The sequence below is a fragment of the Peromyscus leucopus genome, chromosome 23 (genome assembly GCF_004664715.2).
Source record: "Peromyscus leucopus breed LL Stock chromosome 23, UCI_PerLeu_2.1, whole genome shotgun sequence".
In the NCBI taxonomy this organism is placed as follows: domain Eukaryota; kingdom Metazoa; phylum Chordata; class Mammalia; order Rodentia; family Cricetidae; genus Peromyscus; species Peromyscus leucopus.
In genome coordinates, this window is record NC_051082.1 from 46,384,596 (window position 1) to 46,400,594 (window position 15,999).

General features: G+C 45.3%; 1 protein-coding gene across 1 annotated transcript in view; it reads left to right on the forward strand.

Annotated features, from left to right (window-relative positions):
- The first annotated feature begins 8,494 nt into the window (after nt 1–8,494).
- Nucleotides 8,495–15,999, forward strand: part of LOC119086108 (wiskott-Aldrich syndrome protein family member 3-like) — an 80,141-nt gene continuing 72,636 nt past the window's right edge. Inside the window, exon 1 of the mRNA XM_037198510.1 lies at nt 8,495–8,817. The gene's annotated coding sequence lies outside the window, so the exon portion shown is untranslated. The remainder of the gene's footprint in view (nt 8,818–15,999) is intronic.

The following is a 15,999-nucleotide window of genomic DNA, read 5'->3' on the forward strand; positions in this document are numbered from 1 at the left end:
TAACCGAAAAGCCTCTCATTAGGCTCCACCTCGGAAAAATCTTCCAATAGTGCCATCCTGGGGTCTCAGCCTTTAGGATTTTGGGGGGGAACTTTGCAGATTCAAACTACATCAATGATGAAGGGAATTGATCTCACTAATCACAAAACATAAAGAGGAAAGGATGGTGAGAATGATATTGTTAATGTCTATTGCTCTTTCTTAAGCATAATTTTTCTATTATTTTATTTTATGTACATGGGCCTGAATGTATGACTGTGTACCACATGCATGCAGGCGCCTCCAGAGGCCAGAAGAAGACACTGGATCTCCTAGAACTGGAGGTGTGAGCTGTCATATGGGTTACAGACAGGTGTGAGCCATCGTGTGGGTGACAGGCAGGTGTGAGCCATCATGTGGGTGACAGGCAGGTGTGAACTGTCATGTGGGTGACAGGCAGGTGTGAGTCACCATGTGTGTGACAGGCAGGTGTGAGCTGGGAACAAAACTGGAGCCTCTGGCAGAGCAGCAAGTGTTCTTACCAACCCCTTCGTAGCTACTTAAATACTTATTATATGAGAGCAGTAGGGGCTTAGAGATGCTAAGTCACTCTCCCGAGTAAACTATGGATTTGGAATTTAATCCACATAGGCTTGATTCAAGAGGTCATGTCCTGTGCATCCAATCCTCTGAGATTCTAGAATCTAGAGGAAGTGAACAAGGAGTCACGACTAAGTGTGTCCTGCACTTATCTTGGTGTACTTACTGTCTCAGCAACCAGGTAACTGCAAGTCCTGATGTTTCCTATGTCTCTTCCCTCAGCAAGTCTAGCGCTGTGCATTTGTCTCATGAGGATAAGGGGAAGCTAGCTGCGTCATGGCAGACAGGGCTGAGCAGTGTGGGAACAGGTAACATGCACTGTCCATGGAGTATCACACTCTGCCAGCCAATAGTCACATGGCCACCAGCATCTTCCTGGAAATTTTTTTTTTTTTTTTGAAATTTACTTATTTTTTAATTGTATGTGTATGGGTGTTTTGCTTGCATGTGTATGCAGTGCCAAGACAGACCAGATGAGGGCACCAGATCCCCTGAAACTGGAGTTACAGACAGTTGTGAGCCACCATGATTGCTGGGAATTGAACCCAGGTCCTCTAGAAGAGCAACACGTGCTCTTAGCCACTGAGTCACCTCTTCAGCCCCATCCTGAAGTGGGGATGCCTATTCTCCATGTTTGCCACAGATGTTTTCAAGCCTGCTGCCTTGCAGCCCTCTGTCTCTTGTTGTTGTTGTTACTAATTTGGTTTTTTGAGACAGAGTTTCTCTGTGTAACATCCCTGGCTGTCCTGGAACATGCTTTGTAGACCAGGCTGGCCTCAAACTCACAGAGATCTACCTGTCTCTGCCTCAAAAGTGCTGGGATTAAAGGTGTGCACCATCATACCTGGCTTTGTCATTATTATTTTTAGTTGGCATAAAAATACTGAGTTTCATTGTCACACATGGATATCATTGCACTTTGATCATACTACTCCATGACCCTTTCACAAGGGTCCCTCTCCCCTTCCCACGGCCTCTTCTTCCCCATATACACGTGCATATTCTATGTATGAGAAGACATATGAGATATGTCTTTCCTCTCCTCATTACGTTCTCTTATCATTTAGTCCTCTTTCTTCCCTCAGTTTGAATTATGTGTTCATGTAATGTATAATATATATATGTCTTTTCATATGCTAAAGTCTGTATTTTGTATATGAAAGTAAACATGATATTTATCTGTGTCTGGCTCACTTCAGTAGCATCATGATCTCCAACTCTATCCATTTCCCTACAGGCGACGTAATTTTATTTTATTTCTTTTTTCGTGTGTGTGTGTGTGTGTGTGTGTGTGTGTGTGTGTGTGTGTGTGTGTGTATCTGTGTGTCTCTCTCTCCTTCTGTGTGTGTGTGTGTGTGTGTGTGTGTATCTGTGTGTGTCTCTCTTTCTGTGTGTGTGTGTGTGTGTGTGTGAGTGTGCTCCCACGCATGCACACCTGCACACACATCCATGTTTGCATATGGAGGTCAACCTTGGATATTATTCCCCAGGGCCCACTCACTTTTTATTGTTTTATGAAACAGTTTCTTGCTGGGACCTGTTCTTACCAATTAGTCCAGGCTAGCAGGTCAGTGAGTCCCAGTGATCCACCCGCCTCTGACTCCCCAGCGTTGGGATTACAAACATGTGACGTCACACCTGGCTATTTTTATCACCTGGCTGCTGGGTATCAGCTTTAGGTCCTCATGCTTCCACAATCCGCACTCTACTGGCTGAGCCATCTCCCCATGTTCCTTCATGAACCCACTGTCTAAGTACTGTTTAGATTGCTGGGACACTAGTTAAGGTTAAGATATCATGAATATTCATTGAACCACCACAAGCTAGCTGCTGAGCATGTGATTGCCGCTGAGGAATTAGAAATAACCTCCTCCAAGGAAGAATGTCCACTGCTATAGAGAACAGAGAACAATGTTTTTATTTTATTTTATTTTATTTTATTTTATTTTATTTTATTTTATTTTTTAAAAAGGCCCTAATGCCATGGAAAGCCCAGAAGAATGACAGAGGTAGGCAGGTCAACTACCCAGGAAAGCTTCAAAGAAAAGCAGTTTTTGAGCTGTGAAGATGGCCGTGCCTCCCAGATGAAGACGGACAGACAGAAAACGCTGAGAGTGCGTGAGGACAGCTGGATTTGTTTGGTAGAGAGTGGGAACCTCTTCCGAGGGCTTCTGAACAGGAGATAGATGAGGTTGGGGCTATATTTTAAAAACACCCATCATCCATGTGAGACAGACTGAAGGAGAATAAAAGAAGGAGAAATAAAGCAGAAGTGATGATGCTGACCTTGGTTTTGGGAGTGGGAACTGGGTGCAGGAGCTTTGAAAGAATCACGAGCCAGCTATTTGTCAAATGCTGTCTTCTGTGGCCATGCTACTCCCCCTGGCAAGAACACCAACACCTGCAAGCTTTATTAGTTACCTTTTCTTGCTGTGATAAAACACCATGACTTATGGGACTTAGGGACAAAAGTGTTTATTTTAGCTTATGGTTCTGGAGGGAGAGTCCATCATGGCAGGACAGGCATGGCAGCAGGAAGCTGAGCAACCATACCCCTTCCACAGGCCAGAGGCAGAGACACAAACTGGAAGTAGGGTGATGCTATCCATGCCCAAACCCACCCTCAGTGACATATTTTCTTCAGCATGGATCCACCTTCTAAAGGTTATAGAACTTCCCCCAAACAGCACCACCTAGTGGGGACCTCGTGTTTAAACATCTAAGCCTATGGGGGACATTTCTAATTCAAACCACCACAGTGACTGTCCTGGGTTATTGGAAAAAATAGCTTACCTGTAAAATATCCTGGGTGGTATTAGGGAAAATAACACTTCTTTATATTTTCACTGCAGGATGGACATGAGAACACATATTAAGCAAAGATTTCCATTTAAGACCGGGATCTTTACATAACTGGAGATTTTATCCCTATGAAATGTATGCATACAGGATATGCTTACATGACTCTTGGGTCAAGATGAGAATGAACACTAATTTCTAAATTTTAAAAAGGATTTATTTTTACTTGCGCATATGAATGTCTGCATATATACATACATAAGCCAGAAGAGGGCACCAGATGTCCTGGAACTGGAGTTACAGGGGTGGTGAACTGCCATGTTGATGCTGGGGATTAAACATAGGTCCTCTGCAAGACCAGCAAGTGTTCTTAATGGATGCGCCTTCTCTCAAGCCTCCAATACTATTATTTTCTTTGATCTAGGGTTTCACTATGTAGCCTTTGGCTGGCCTGGGCTATGCAGGACACTGTAGGACAGCTGCCTCGAATTCATAGCAATCCACCTGCCTCTGCCTCTCAAGTCCCAATACTGCTTTTTTTAAAATTTTTTTTTAAAGGAAGCTAGAATAAGTGAAGTAGATAAGTAAAAATTTATGCATGGATCTAAATTAATTCCCAAGAAGCCAAGTATCTGTAGTTATTATTTCACTTCATTCTGAGAACAAATACAAATGAACATGTCAGGAGCAATGGCAATGATTATGTCTTTATAATTTGATTTCTTACATATTTTAATTATATTCTCTTAATTAGCGGCACCTCTTTGTTCTTCAGCCTTCCCGAAGTGAGACTGAATTCTGCATCTGATACAAAACAGTGTGTAATTTTTCTGTAAGATGACATGCTATTAAGTGCAGAAGAATGACAATTGTTTTTCTACTAACAGGTTAGCAATCACAAAAGAGAGCCTAAACCAATTACTGAGCAAATATCTAATTTATAAAGTGTCTCAGAAAAGACCTGGGCCATCACTATCCATTCCAAGCACAGATGGACTTCTAGAGCTTTACTTCTTTTAACTTTGGAAACCCACCCAAGAGTGTGATCAGCCAAGGAACAAAGATGGCATGTTTCAAGAGGTTTTAGAAATGTCACTGTGATGCTCTTATGAGGATTATGATTGAAAGCTGTCCAGATGCATCCCATACATAGAAAGGGGTGAGCTCAAGTCTGGCTCCACCTTGTGCTGCTCACACAGGATTCCATGGAACATTAACAGTCACTCACATCACCAGAATTCTCACCACCATGATGGCTGATCCCCTCTAGCCTTGTTCCAAATTTAATTTTGCCACCTTAGTATGATGCTGGCTCATATCGGGTGGCTGAATACTTATAGCAAAAATAAAAGGAGGCACAGTGAAGTCTGAGTGCCTGGTCTCTAGGATGCCACTACATGCCTTTCTTATACGCCTAAGAAGTGAAGGAAGTTTCGCGTTTGAGATAGTTGTTTGAAGTATTTAGTGATATGGTTTGAATTTTAAATTTCTCCCAAAAGCCCACGTGTGAAGGTGCTGTTGGGAGGCCGTGGGTCCTTTAAGAGTTGGGATCTTGTGTGAGGAGGGGGGTCACTGCGGAATTACCTTTGAAGCAGAAAGGGATAGTGGGGTTTCCACCTCTTCTTCCTGTTTTGCATAACCACTATGAAGTAAGCCCAAAGCAACAGAGCTAAGCAAACACGGACCTGGACTTCTGTATGTACCATAGTCAAAATACAACGCCCCACCTTTACAGTTAATTTTCTCAGGCAAAAATTTTTTTTCCAACTCTGATGGAAAACCAACACATTTAGTGTCAAATGTGTTGGTGTTTGGAATTTGCCTCCAAGTGATTTAGTTAAATAACTTAGGTGGCTAGAGGAAGAGGGGGGAGAGAGATGGAGGGATGGAGGGAGAGAGAAAGAAAAGAAGAGGGAGAAAGTGTGAGGGCCAAAGGGAGCGAGAGTGAGCACCTGCAGGAGGAAAGGCCGATGTGGCAGTGTGTGACAATGACAAAATACAACAGACGTTCATCCTACAATCCCTTACCTTTTCTTCTGTGTTTGGAAGGTTTTCAATACAAAGTTGCATGAGAACTTAATTATCTATGTGAGGAAAGACTCAGACGTAATTTGTGACTTTGCTAGGGCAAAGGTGACCTTTTGAGACGATGAAAGTTTGTCTTCATTGTGTTGACTACAGTTTCTATGGGTCTGTCATTGTCAACGATGAACTCATTTTAGAAAGGACATCTGGATCTACAAAATAACTGAGTATGTAAGCACACACATTTCCAGGCACTCAGCCTCTCCTCCTAGTTTTGGTTATAAATGTATTAGTGTGGCCCACTTGTTTCAATTGGTAGGCCCACGTAGGTGCATTTTTATTAAAGAGAGCCCACGGTTTACATGAGAACTTTTCATTCTTTGGGTCTGGACAAATGTGTGATGTACACGTGGCCACTGCAGCATCACCTCCAGTGGCACTGCATTGTCCTAAGGGTCTACTTTTGCTTTTCTACTTCCGACCCCTAGCAACTACTGATCTTGTACTCTCCGTATTTTTGACTTTTTCAGAATGTCACATTTTCAGAATCATGTAACGCACAGTTTTCCCCCCCACAACTGGCTTCTCTTATTTAGCTGTGAGTGGTTTCATCATTCTTCTGTGGCTCTGTGGCTCAAATTTTCTCCTTGTGGAATATCCACTATCTGAATACACCACTGGCTATCTCCTTACCAGTAAGGACATTTTGGTTTCTTTCAGTGTTTAGTGATCATGGCTAAACATTTAAGCATATGTTTTAAGATTTTAAAAGATATTTATTTTATGCGTATGTGTGTATGACTTATATATGTATACCACGTGTGTGCAGTTCCTATAGCAGTCAGGACAGGGTGTCTGATGCCTGGAACTGGAGTTACAGATGGTTGTGAGCTCTCTATGGGTGCTGGGAATTAAACCCCTGTCCTCTGCAAGAGCAGCGAGTTCTCTAACCATTGAGCCATCTCTCCAGTCTGAGGTGTGAGTTTTGTATGCACTTGGATACATTTTAATTCCATTGGATAAATTTCTAAAAATGTGTTTGCTGGACCCTACGGAAAAACTAGTCTCTACTTTGTGTGACACCGCCAGAGTGTCCTCCAGAGTGCCTGTGCCATTGCATTCCCGGCAGCAGTGAGTGAGCAGTCCTGTGGCTCTGCATCCTTGCCAACGATTGGCATTGTTGCGTTTTTGGATTTCAGTCAATCCAGTATGTACGCTGTGCTGTTTAATTTGTGTTTTAATTTATAACTCCCTAACGGTGTATTTGGTGGAGCATACGCCTATTCGATCCCTGTGCTTTCCCATGACCATTTTGACAAAGGGTTTGATCAGATATATTGCTCATTTTCAAACCCTGTACATTGTTTTCTTGCTGAGATTTCAGTAGCTTTTTAGAATGCGGGTCTTCTCATGAATAAGGCAAATGGGAGACTCAGTCATGAATTTACTTATTTAGCAACTTGGGCAGGTACTGGCCATACACAGGCTCTGCACACTTTTTCCCTCTTACTAGCAGAAACTGGATGTCTTTCTATCTTAAATATGTAACGCTTTTGACTCCTTTGTAGCCATGTGACCCAGGTCTGACTAAGAAGAAGCAAAGAGAAGGTGCTCACTGGGGCTTCCTGGAAAGACTGTCAAAAGAGGTAGAACCCCCTAGCATGGAAATCACTGATCTTTCACCCTTTGTCTGTCTGTCCACCGTTTTCCTGAATGTGATGCAATGTCTACAGGACCCATCTCGTAAAGATGGTGGCAAGCGTCACACATGAGGGACATGTTACTAATGACTCTAAAAAGCCCGAGACATGTGACACCATGGAGATGTTTTTGCAGGAGCTCTGGTGATTGCTCCAGACTTCTTGTTTAGATGTGTAGTGCATTTGAAATAATTTTAGTATGTTGTGGACATGATGCTAATAGTAAGTTATATGTACTACATACTCAGTATGATGGTACATGGTATCACACTGGATGGAAGCAGAGAATAAAGTGATGTCTTCCCCAGGGAACTGAGATCTAGTTAAAGGGCAGTGACCTGTATGTAGCAACTGCCAACACTCCAGGAACAGGCAATTAGGGATCACAGTATGTTCAAAGTAAGTCTAGAGGCAGCTCAGGTACGGCGAAGGTTACTGGGGAAAATGTTAACTAGCAAGACAAGGCATTCTGGGTATCAAACACCTTCAGCATTTGGAGTTCTTGATCAATGACCTGGATATACACAGGGCAGCCATTCCCCTGGGTAAGAGCAGATGAAAAGGAGGAAAGACAATTTTAATTTGAATGTCAGTTCATCTTTGGGCTGGGCATAAATTTATCATCCCAGTGTCAATGTTTAGAATATTGAGGAACTGAAATCTTGTTTACCTGTATATTCCACATTGCTACGTTGTGGAAACTGAGGATAGAGCTGTTAAAATTCTTTGAAAGCAGTGTAGATTTTGTGAAAGGTGCATGGTTTTTCTGCTGTCTTTCTGGTGGTGTGAACTCTGCTAAAATCTCTATCAACAGTTAGGCATTTACGAGTGGCTAGTTTATCACATGCCTTAAAGACAACCTGAATCAGTTTTTCTTGAGCTCTTTATTGGGATTATGTATATTGGGATTACACACACACACACACACACACACACACACACACACACACCTGTTTCCATTTTGTGATCTGGTTTGTAAATAAAAAACAAAAGGCATCCGTAACACTTCTGTTAGTAAAACTCATTTCCTTTGGAACCTGGGAGAACATACTGTGTTCTCTTTTATTCCTTTTCTTCCATGTCTTGTTTATTTTAGCTTATTTTTCAGTTATCTGGCACCAGCTGGGACTGGGATGAGTTGATAGTTCAAGACTGTCCTGTTTAATAGGTAGTGTGGCTTTCCTCATAGGTGGGGGAACAGGACTTGGAAATGGGTGAAGACAGAGGGAAGAGGAATCTGTGGGTGAAAATGATGGGAGGCCCTGAACCGATCTGATCGGGGCTTAATGCCAACTGATGACAGGGCTATAATCCTCTCAGGCTTGGGTGAATCCTCAGCCCTGCACGGCGTCTGAGGCCCTACAGGTATGTAGACAGCTTGTGTCAGAAGCCCTCGAGACTCAGGTGAAGGGTAGGCTACAGGTGGTGACTCATGGGGTTGCAAGCAGAGGGGATACCCGGGTCCTCTAGTTCCCCACCTTGGAGGAGGAGGGGGAGGAGGCCTGAGGAGGCGCCGCCTCCTCCGCAACGCCCCGCCCCCGCAGCGCCTACGCTGCCCGCTCCTGACCGCTCACCATTGGCCGCAGCGCTCGCCAATCCAGCCCCCTGGCCGCGAAGGGGGCGTGGCCGCGCGGTGCCGGGCCGGGGGCGGCGTCTGTCGCCGCTGCGCGCTGCGGTGCGGGCGGCAGGACGATGGAGCCGGGATCGCGGCACGGTGAGTGAGGCTGGGGGTCCTTGCCAGGCTCCTGGCCGACCTCTGGGGGACGTGGAGCGCGATTCCGGGGGCGCCGCGCTCGGGCTGCGGACCTGCCCTGGTCCCTCCCGGCCGCAGGTGGCGCCGCATCCTCCCTGCGCATCCTTCATCCCCGTAGCTCCCGTCCCGCGTGCGGCCTGGCCTGCGCCGGGGTCCTGGGGGCCGCGTGCACCGAGGCTCCGGCTGCTCTCGGCCTGGTCCACGGCGCAGCTTCCCGGACTGAACATCTTTCCCCCCTCTGGCTTTGGTTCTTCCCAGCAAATGCCGGTTTTTGCTCTTGGTTTGGCCTCTCTGCAGTGGAGAGCAGAGTTCTTAATTATTGAGAAACTATGCGATAGGCCTGGGATTAAAGGGAGCCTGTCATCTTCTTGGCTGCTGTTGAGTGGAGTAAGGGATTCTTTATCATTTAGGGGTTGGTTTTAATGTGGTGATTGCCTTCTAGCAGTGATTTTTTTTTTTTTTTTGAGTTTTCAATAGACGAAGGTTAAAAAGGGTCCTTTTTATTCCGCGTCGAAGCTGTTGAATTCAAATGCCTAATGAGGCATGATATTTTGACTTTTAAGATTCTGAATCCACGTTTTTGTAAGGGGAGAGAGAGACTGAGCATTTGAAATGTTTTACATTTTGAAAGTTTAGCTTGTCTGAAACTGTGACAATACCTGCGACTCTACACCAAACCGAGCTTAGAGTGTTGGACACTTGGCTGGTTTCTCTGTCTCGTCCAGGGCAAATTCTCCTGAGCACCGGCTGTTTTGTGTATGCTTTACCAAACTTTCCTATTCAAGCAGCGAGACAATGCAGTGAGTGGATCTTTTCAGCCAGTTCTTTCATGTGCTTGAGAGTCTAAACCAGAGAGAGCAGGTTTGACCTTTCCCAAAGGCAGTTAAAGATCGTATCCTCTCAGCTTCCTTCTCCCAGGAGTCTCATAGCTGCTTTGTAGCGCTCAGTTTTCTGAATTTAAAAGATCTTCAGAGTTGATTTTTAAGAAAGCTGTGTTGTTTTAGATGCTCAAAGCTCACTGGATTGTAAAGGAGACCTCGCTTGGACTGGTGTTTGTGATGCTTTACTTACAGACTCTTGTTCTAGACCCATGTATAAACCTCACATTTGCGCAGTTGGCTTTTTCAAGTGAAGCTGCTTTAGAGCATGGCTTGACCGGTCTGCTCAAAATTTATAACCTCGTTCTCACTGATGGATGCCGGTCATCTAAAAAATTCTGCAGATAAAGCTGGAACACATTTCGCTAGGTGGTTGTGCCAACATTGACAACCCCCCTCACCCCCAACGTGGTCCGTCATCGGTGTGTCTGTGTAGACACACTGTACAGTTTTCACAGAGACTTACATGTTGACAGGCAATTGGAATGCTTGCATGAAAACGGTTTTGTTCGATGGATACGAAAAGATCTGTCTGTGCTGTGTTCTACTGGTTTTCTCATTCCAGAAATTTCCTTTGAAGAATGTAGGTTGTGGTTCTCCCTTGGGAGTGTGTCTCTAAATTGCTGCCCAGACTTCAAATTGCTCACCTTCTCAATTCTTTGCAAGTTAATTAACTTATTTTAAGTGCTTGTTTTGGTGTGTCCAGTGTACATGTGTGTGTATGTGTGTCCGTGGGTCCTCTGTTGATCTCTGACCTTCTTGAGGCACAGTCTCATTAAACTTTAAGCCCTCAGTTTTGTTTTTTTTTTTTAGCGGATGGTCATCAGCCCCTGTGATGCCCTTGTCTCTGCCTCCGCTTCCTCCCCGGTGCTGGGGTTACAGGTGCACAGCTATGCCTAGCTTCTTACGTGGGTGCATTGAGCTCCAAACCCAGTCCTCATGCGTGTCTAACAAGCTCTTACCCCCTGAGCTGTCTCCCCAGCCTCAGAGCGCTTTCACTTTGCTAGGCGTCCTTTCTGACTTTACTTTTGGGCATTTGGAACCACATGTACGTGGGAAAAAAATATTTAATGTCAATACAGAGATGCATGGACTAAAGAATGTCGACTTCTACCCTTCCCGCCTGTGTCTGCGACAATGCTCTTTCTTCGGGACTAACTAAACTTAATACTGTGGGGTATGTCTTTCCAGACTTTTTAGAACGTTATTTATGTATTTAATGTGTATGGGTGTTTTGCCTGCATATATGTCTATGCACCATGTGCATGTAGCGCCATGGAGGCCAGAGGAGGGCATCAGATCCTCTGGCAATGGAGTTATAGATGGTTTTTGAGCCCATATGTGGGTGCTGGGAACTGAACCGGAGTCCTCTGGAAGAGCAGCAAGTGCTCCTCCTGTCCACGGAGCCATCTCTCCAGCCCGCAGATTTGGTTTGATTTTTTTCTATTTAGGTGAGTGCGTCCTCAGTACCAAGCATTACCTTATCCGCTGGGGTTACAGAGGTGAGAGACAGGAGAGTTTCAGATCTCCATACTTTATTCTGGCAGACAGTGGAGTGTGGTCAGTATCATGATGGGCAAGCTTCCTGAGTGACCTAATGTATTCATTTACTTCTCTTCAGCCTTCAGGATGCCTTAGCATTTGTCATGCATGGTAGCAATATACTGATAACAGGATAGATAGCTCTGTTGGCTGCCTGTGAAGCTTCCTGTGTGCACACTGGCTACAGTTTGTATCCTTTTTTTTTTTTTTTGGTTTTTGGAGACAGGGTTTCTCCATGTAGCTTTGGCACCTGTCCTGGATCTCGCTCTGTAGACCAGGCTGGCTTTAAAGTCACAGAGATCCGCCTGGCTCTGCCTCCCGAGTGCTGGGATTAAAGGCATGCACCACTGCTGCCAGGTCTACAGTTTGTATCCTGACTGGACCATAAAACCTCAGAGGAGGACCACTGACCAGAATTAAGGGGTTGTCCTGAGATGAGAAAAGCTCCCAGAGTAAGTGAATGAAAAGGAGTCGGCTCTAGTCTCAGAGAGATGGGCAGGGTACAGTGGAGTCACTGAAAACAGTTGGAGGGTGTAAGCGCACGGAAGTAGCCCGAAGTGAGACGGGAGAGTGAAGCAGTGTAGGCTGTTGCTGATGGTGGAGTTGGAACATCAGTGTACAGTAGGCTGTGGTTGAAGGATTTTGAACAAAAGAGAGCCATGGTTAGATGTGGTGAACCGGAAGAGGGTGGGCTGGGAGGCGGGAGATTTGAGGAGGTCGAATTGCTGGGACGCCGTCGTTAGTTGGCTGGGTGGTGCTTCTAGGGCGGTCCTCTGTTGTCCTTGTTGGCTTGTGATTTGGTTGGCAGCCTGGGATTTCTAGGCTTAGATTGGGACAGCAGCATCTGGTGCTAGTGATTGGGGGATGGCGGCTTACGCTGCTTACGCTTGTCCAGGCCTAAGTCTCAGCTGCCTCGGGACAAGTGTTCTGGAGTGTAAGAACAGTGGTGGGTGGCATGAGATTTGAGGAACTCTGCATTTGAAAGATAGGTGTGAGGTGGTTGAGAAGCAAGAAGGTCACGGTGTCCAAGGGAGCCTATACCAGGAGTGCGCTGCAGCCAGGATATCATTTGTGACCCTGAGGTGATGACAGTGACACCTAGTGATGCAGGCTGGAGCCCTAAGGCCGGGGTGCAGCAGGGTTTGCTAGTGGGTGGGGATCTGGAGTGTAGACTGCGCTGTTCTGGAACTTTGGGGGTAACAGTAAAGGGTGGACTTAGGGAGGGGAGATGGAGGGTGGATGCAGGGCGTGGGGGTGAAGGATGGATGCAGGGGGTAGGGGTGAAGGGTGGATGCAGGGAGTCCAGGTAAAGGGCGGCCTTTGGGGTTTTACCTGGACGGCTCTGAGTTAGTATAGAGAACTTGGATGGGAGGAATCAGAGAGAAATTCCTCTTCATAGGGACTTCAGGGGAGCCGGTGCGTTTGGCCTAGGGGTGCCATTAGTAGCTTTGGTGAGTAGTCTCCCAAGCCTTGCTGCTGTGGATTAAGAAATGAAGGGAAGACAGAGGAGCCAGCCAGGGTAGGTGGGCTCCTAAAACCCCAGGAAGAGAGAAGAGCAGAAATTCTCTTTTCCAGATGGGAACCAGAGAAGGGCATCAGGTACAGGATAATTTTTTTGAGATTTTAGAACAGGGTAGTTCTTATTTGAATGGATCCCAGCTTGGGCTAGTCTGTCTTTGGTTTCCCCTTGAGGTCATGTTGTCCTTAAAGGGGCAGTGTCCCTTTTTGGCTATTTTTTCTCTGAGTTATGTTTTGCACTTGCCTCAAGGCCAGCTCTGTTTGGGTCAGAGCCCGCCCCCCTAGGCTGGTAGACAGCCTAGATAGAGTGACTTTCCCATGCTCACATTTCAGTCGCTCTTCCATCGTTTTTCCCTGGTCCCATGCCCACTCTTGGAGTTCACCACTGTTTTTTTCTTTCTTCTGAGGACTCTTTTAAATTATTTTTATTTTAATTTTAGATGCTCCGAATGCCCCACGGTACACTCTCGTGTTGAAACGAGATCAGGTTCTGATCTCAGGATCTGTGGATAATTTTCAGCTTTGGCTTTACCTTTTCTGGATGGTACAAACAATTAAACCTGCGCCCTGTCCATGCTAGGTATACTTTCTACCACCAAATCTTCTTAAAGCTTCCTTAATTGGAGACAGGTTTCGCTGGTTACCCAGGCTGCTCAAGCAGAACCTCGGCTCCTCTTGCCTCCACCTTGAACAGCTGGGATTATTGGCCTGCATCACCAGGCCTATTCCCCCCACTTTGTACTTTTTTGAAATTTTTCCTGGGGCGTGTTCTTAGGGTCCCCTCTACCACCAGCCCAGTGGAGCAGTGGTATTGAAAGTGGTCGAAAAATGTCTTCTGTCATTTACATATCTTATTATAAATATATAAATTCGAGTAAATATGTATTATATATGTATATGTTGACTCTTTTACCGTGTAATTTTATGGGTTTCCTTCCTTTTCAGTGTGCTAGTCATTTTCAGTCTGTTGCTGTAACTGATGCCTGAGCTAACCAGCTTACGAAGTGAAAGGTTATTTTGGGTCACTTATGCCTCTGAGATAGGTCATTTGGCCCTCTGGTACCTTTAGGCATATGACAAGATGTTACATCATGATATAAGGGACTCGTTGCTTCAAGGCCGGAGTAGGTGTAGGAAGAAGAAACTGAGTCCTACAATCCCACACCCCTAATTCCTTGAAACTTCCCATCAGGCCCCATCTCTCAATCTTACCATCTCCCTGTCGCATTCTCCGGCAGTCAAAACTTTAACACTAGACCTTGGAGTGTTTAAATTTGAACACTAGCAGTCAGTCCTCATGTTCGGATACCTGTGTCTTAGGTCCCATTGGTTATGTGATCAAGCTTCTATTTAAGTATCCTTTATCTGGAGTGCCCAGGGTCAGAAGTGCTTTGGGTGCTGGAAGTTTCTGCATAACATAATGAGGTATCATGAGTATGGGACCCAAGTACAACACAGAATTCATGAATGTTTTTTTTTTTTTTTTTGGTTTTTCGAGACAGGGTTTCTCTGTGTAGCTTTGCGCCTTTCCTGAGTCATTGTAGCCAGCTGCCTCGAACTCACAGAGATCCGCCTGCTCTGCCTCCCGAGTCTGATAAGCGTCGCCACCACCGCCCGGCTCATGAATGTTTTATATGTATCATATACATGGCCGAAAGTTGATCTTACAAAATGTTTATATTATTTTTGTTTTGCATAAAACTAAGTTTTGTGGTGGGACATCTTCTACTTATGTCATATTTCAGAGCTGATAAAGTTTTGGTTTTTGAATTTCTGTTTTGGTGTGCACGTGTTTGTTTCTGTGTGTCTGTGTGTGCCTTGGTGTGTGTGTGTGTGTGGTCAGAGGTCAAATCTCAGGATTCTGCCTTTTCCTTCCAACATGGAGTCAACCGGCAAGAGCTTTTACCCACTGGGCCATCTTGGTAGCCTAAAGTCTTGGTCTTTGGATTAGAAGTTACACTAGTTAGTGTTTGTCAGCTTGACCCAGGTAGAGTCACCTAGAAAAAGGGAACCTTAGTAGAAGAATGGCCTCCATCAGATTGGCCTGTGGGAGTGTCTGTGGGACTTTTCTTGACTAATGGTTGATGGGGTGGGGGCGGCCCACTGTGAGTGGTGTCACCCCTAGGCTGGTGGTCCTGGGTTCTATAAGAAGGTGGCTGAGCAAGCTGTGGAGAGCAAGCCAGTGAGCAGTGCTCCTCTGTGAGACCTGCCTGTGTGCCTGCCTCAGGTTCCTGTCCTGACTTCCCTCCGTGACAGGCTTTGATCAGGATGGGTAAGCCAAATCAGTCCTTTCCCCCTGGTTGCGTTAGGTCATGGTGTTTATGACAGCAGTGAGAGCAGACAGGACAGCTCAGCCCACTAAGAGGAAATTTCCCCCTGGTAAATCATGACTGTTTTATAGACGGTATTTCGTATTTATTAATTTGTTGTTTTAAACTACTGTTACATGGTTTTTAGTGAAAGAGCAGGCTCGAAGTTGTACTTATGGCCCTGGACGGGTGCTAGATGGATATATATAGAATAGTTTACATTGCCCAAAAGAGATAAGATTACAAAGACACATCCTACTGTAAGAGTTAATATAAATGAGCCGGGCTATGGTGGCACACACCTTTAGTTCCAGCCCTGGGGAGTTCGAGCCAGCCTGGTCTACAGAGTGAGTTCCAGGACAACCAGGCCTGTTTACAGAGAAGCCCTGTCTCAAAAACAAAACAAAACAAAAAAAACCCAAAGAACAACAAAACAAAAAAAAAAAAACAAAAAAAAAAACCCAGAGAGAGAGAGAGAGAGAGAAAGGGGGGTGGAATATTAATGTTAATGGAGCTGTCCAGTCAACCACCTGAACACAAACAGCCCTAGTTATACTTTAGGTGATTTGTTTAACTATTCCTTTAATAAGAAATGTACTTAAAATGCCTTTATTATTATATTCACTCTCTCTTTCTCTCTCTCTCCCCATGTGTGTGTGTGTGTGTGTGTGTGTGTGTGTGTGTGTGTGTGTGTGTGTGTGTATAGATCAGAGGACAGCTTACAGGAGTTCTTTCTACCATATGAGTCCTGGGGCTTGAATACGGTTCCTCAGGCTTGGTAGCAAGTGCCTTTCCCGTACAGCCGGCTTACTGCCCCTGAGATAGGGACTTTGACCCTTCCTCACTGCAGTAGTTTATAAATCCTCACCGAGCCTCCCTGCTTTTCTGAGTTAGAA